The following is a 5,258-nucleotide window of genomic DNA, read 5'->3' on the forward strand; positions in this document are numbered from 1 at the left end:
TTCTGCAAGATGCATGTTTGCGTCATATCTTATGTTACCATGCCATCCAGACAGACACCTGAGTCCCAGACAGTATGGTCCAATTAGAAGGGTGATTGTCTTGGGGGATTAAAGCAAACCATGACATATATTCACCTAGACTTGTCTTGAATGCTGGTACCGTGAGTTGATATGAATCAGAAAGAGTCTTTGGTCATAGCATTGATCCTCAAAAGGCTTCATTTTGATCGCAGGTCAAGCCAGGCCCATAGGTTACCTGTTTAACCGATGTGAGCGTTCTCCTGCCCAGAGGCCCAGGCTTCTGTGATACTGTCAATTAGAAGCTTATTTCTGCAGTACATCCTCCACGGTTCGAGTGCCCAATGCAGCTTCCACGCTGCCTGCTATACTGGTGGCAGCATTGGGATTTGTCGTTCTCTTACACATCGGAGAAACTGCTCTGTACACTAGGTGGACACTTCACGATAGAGTGAATATTGCCCACAGTCTGTGAGGAAGGATAGTCAGTGGTGATGATTTGATCATCTAAACCATAGCAACACCATAAGAGTTGTTAACTCATGCAGTAAACTAATATTGCATCGTTTGCTCTTGACTCCAGACTCAGTTTCAGGCAACATGTGAGGATTACAGTGTGAATCATACATCAACAAGAGGCCTATAGACTGACTATTACGCACTAGGCCCCACAAAGCTTCATAAGTGTGATCCAAATCTTCCAATTGGCGGAAGTCATTCCCACATGTTGGGTGCCTGTCAAAAACACTTTCCAATCATACTGACACTTTACGACGACTGTTGCGCACCGCAGCATAACAGACGGCTGTGCATTCATAAGTTATTACTCAATAATTGTTTTGAGTGTTTTAGCTCCAACAACAGATATTGTATATGAATATTTCTGACTATTGCACCGATTGGAGATCCTATATATATTCATGAATTATAGAATCTCTATGGTTGTACCTGACTGTAGTTGTTGTCAAGTGATCCTGCTTCCTTATGGTTAAGAAGAGGATCATAGATCTTTAGTATTAATAGAATCATCCCTTGGAGCATACACTACTCTGACATTTATGTTTTATGTTGTGCACAGTTGGTAGCATCATGACTCATCAAAACTGCCATGGCCCCAAAACAAGGGGCTCCTGATGTGGATATTCACATTCAGTGAATGCCATTGATGCCAATAACCGCGGCAGGTAGCCTAGCGGTTAGAGCGTTGGGACAATAACTGAAAGTTCGCTAGGGGAGCTAACAAGGGGAAAAATCAATCGGTGCCCTTGAGCAAGACATTTAACCCTAATGGCTGGCTGTGACCCCATTATCCGAGGGTGTCTCAGGGGCGTTTAAATATGGGAAAAAAAACACACATTTCCTGAAACAGGACAAAAATAAGCACCGACCAAATTATTTATTTGTATGATACAAATCATTACTGGTGCCCATTGATCAAGTGAAGAGAATCAGAGAAGTGTTAGAGACTTGCCTAGTTAAATAAAGGTTAAATAAAAATAAATAAATAAATACCAGGACATTTTATCATTTTATCTTTAAAACTCATGGGTAGTGTTCATTAGTGCATGCAACGGAAAACGTTTCAAAATGTTTTGACATGTTAAAAAAACAGAAATTGTGACACTTCTGGTCTCCTGTTTACCACATTGTCTCAGCAGATAGTCTTCATAAACAACCTCTCATAAGTAAATAGGGTCATAAACACGCTGTTCAAGTCCCCCTATTGCTCATCTTGATGTTGTTTATTGATTTTTTCATTTATACAGGTAAGGCACTTAAGAACATATTATTTTTCACAATGACAAAGTTTTAGCTTTTCTATTGTAAATCAGGTACAGCGTTTGAACGGATGACAATAGTTTCAAAACACAACCTATATAGAAAGGGATATTAAATATTGCCGGGTTCAAGTGCTAGTCGGAACTAGGAAACTCTGACTTGCTAACTGGTTGTAGTTATACACGTGCCGCGATCAACCAGTTAGCAAGTCGGAAATTTCAGAGTTTCCTTGTTCCAACTAAGACATAACGAGAATCCAATCCATTGTGTTGTAGTCAATGCATGACATTCACGTCCCACTGGGCAAAAACTGGTGGAATCAATGTTGTTTCCACGTCATTTAAATAAAAAAAAATGCAATGTGACAATGTTGAATCAACATGGAAAACTGATAGAACTTTTTTCACCCTATTTTCTACCTTAATCCAAAGACATGGCAATTTTTGTTGTTATTGAATTCACGTTAGTTCACAACTCAACCAAATGAAAACAAGACGTTGAACTGATGTCTGTGTCCAGTGGGATGGCCATGGGTGGGTGTCCATTTTGCTTAAAACATTTTGTAATTTCAGAGTAGGCTACTCCTGCAATATTGATTGGGATTTTAAGCAACACAAAAAAAACAGTTTGACAAAAAGGAAGTCATGTGTATAAAAAAACTAATTGGTTTTGTGTAATTGGAGAACAAATGTGGTATATGTTGGGTGAATGAAAAAAACGAGTTTTGTAATGCATCAATACCCATATAAATGAAGGAGGTCTTGTAAATGCTATTCCAAATGTCACGGTTCTTTCGAAGCATAGTATTTCTGGCAACTGCTCACACTACTGTTACCTGGTACAGGTAACTCACACTACCTATCAAGTTAGAAGTGTATTCATAGGCCCGCTTTGTTCCCAACACAGTGACACTGACCTGGATGAGAGCGAGAGGGAAATACACACAGGGTAGTTAGCGCAAATGCATTCAAGTCGAACATTTCCGTTTCACCGCGACTATGCATTATTAACAAAGGAACTTCACAAAGGGAAGAGATAAGCGAGGTAAGTTTTGAAGCCCATTATGTATCGCAAAAGGATAACGCCATGACACTCAAATACGACTGCTAAAGTGGTGACATGAATTTCAGTCAGTTCAGTTACTTACGGAACTAAGATAAAATTGAGGTTTTAGTCCAAGTATTTTGACTTCCACATTTTAGCTGAGTGGATGAAAGTTCAAGCGTCAGTGGGTGGAGCTTACAGTGGGATTCCCATACACAATATTGCTAGTTCGAATCCCAGTGTGGTTTAATTTATTTTCTAATCTTACCCCAACCCTTAACCTGGTCTCTAATTTTAACCTGTAACATTTCTTACCCACACTTAATCCAACCCATATAACCTTACCCAATTGTAATTACTTGTCTAAACTTCACATCACATTTATTGCCTAAACTCAACCAATCACAAGATGGAAAATTCCAATCTGCGTCATTTTATAGAAAAAGAGTATTCACCTAAATGGGAGGACCCATGACATAACCTCTGACCCGCCAATGACCTCGTACCCCCATGGACGATTCTGGTCATTGTTGGTTGCACACACAAATGCTGTGGAAAAGCACACACCTGGAAACAGAAGTGAATGCATGATTGGTGATGGTGCCTTGGAGTCTGGGGGATCTGATAAGATGCACCACATTTAAAGGTTGAGAGCTCTCTTCATTTTTGAGAGGGGAGACGATTTCCCTTGTACAGTATGTTTCCTAAAATCCACTCACCTGGAAGTCTAATGGTACCAATATGCAGCACCTTCCAGCTGTCAGTTCCATTCAAACCTTCCATTCCAACATCCCAACATTCAAACCTTCCGGTCAGTTCCATGACAACCTTCCATTCCAACCGTCCAGTCAGTTCCATTCCAACGTCCCAACCTTCCATCAGTTCCACTCAAACCTTCCATTTCAACCTTCGAACATTCTAACATTCTAACCTTCCAACATCCCAACCTTCCTGTCAGTTCCATTCCAACCTTCCATTCCAATCTTCCACCACTCCGACCTTCTAACATCCCCCCTGTAGTTGTGACAGAGTGGAAATTCCAACCTGACAACCCTTTGCACCGTAACACAACATACTCAAGAAGCACTGTTTATAACACTGGCCCAAAAAAAGCCAAGGCATTTCTGGATCCATGGCTAAATGACTTGGTCTTAGGAAGGCAGTAGTGATGCACTTAGCCATCCAATGCCACATTATCACAGTATGCTCAGAGTAGTATCAGACTATTTCATATGAACTGGCTGCACAGCTACAAAAGAAACTAGGTTACATTTTGTATTTTAAAGAACAGATGCAAAAGCCTACCCATCCATCTCATCAACTATAAAGCTGTTCTCCAACCTTTTCTCTCCTCCCATAGGCTTCCTCTTTCTCCTGATCAGAAGGGATAAAGTGAGCAGATAAACAGGGAGCTGCAGTGATAGTGACTCACAACTAATTAACCATTATGAGGTACATGTTGAAGCACCATTAGGAAAAATGTCTTCTGACTGGAGAACCAGGGCCTTAAAGAGCAGCGGGCAGAGAGGCATAAGAATACATGAGTGCTCATCAGATGGCAAATTGCTATACCCAGGCTCTACCTCTCACACCACCACACCGTCAATTGATTATTTAACCACACAACCATATACAAATGGGACCGTGGTGTTTCAGACCAATTGAAGGCATCTGACTCAGAGTCACAGGCTGTGTCCTAAATGGCAGTATTTACCCTACATAGTGCACTACTTCTGATCAGTCATAGCCAAAAGTAGTGCACTACATAGGGAATATGGTACTATTTGGGACGCACAGAGTTGTCGAAATATGAATATTCCAACAGAGGATTTTTTTCTGCCATTCCTCAGTGATTATATTATTTGGCACTAAAATGGGCCCTTGGGTGATTACCATGTGAGGCAAGGAGGACATTGTTTCTAAAGTTTAATGACCTGGATTAATAGTCCTGACAGATGCCGACTTCCTGGCAACAAGGTGTAAATTTAAAAGAATGTCTCGACAGAAAGCAGCCAATGGCAAAATACCTCTTCCAGCATCAGGACCACCCTTAGCGGAGTTGCCAACAACCGGATGCATCCGGTTTTCAGGGATACAGCTAATTCAACCAAGCTTCCTTTCCCGCTGAAAACCGGATGTGGGAACTCCGCTCAGATGTCTGTCTTTTTACACCTGTCTTTAATAATAACCGAGGTTAATAACCTAACGTAGCAGGCATAAAAAGACCCCTGAGCGGTGTCCCCACTTCCGTTTTTTCAGGGGAAAAGAAAGTTAGGTTGAAAATACTGTATCCCTGAAAACATCCGCTTTCTTCGGACCCGGGGAGAGTGCATCGGGACAGATATGGCCTGATTGAGAAAAATTGCCTCATTCACTGTTTGGGAGCCAGCTGTTCAAGACAATATCAAACAGATAAA

Source organism: Salmo salar, chromosome ssa07, assembly GCF_905237065.1.
Source record: "Salmo salar chromosome ssa07, Ssal_v3.1, whole genome shotgun sequence".
NCBI classification, from domain to species: Eukaryota; Metazoa; Chordata; class Actinopteri; order Salmoniformes; family Salmonidae; genus Salmo; species Salmo salar.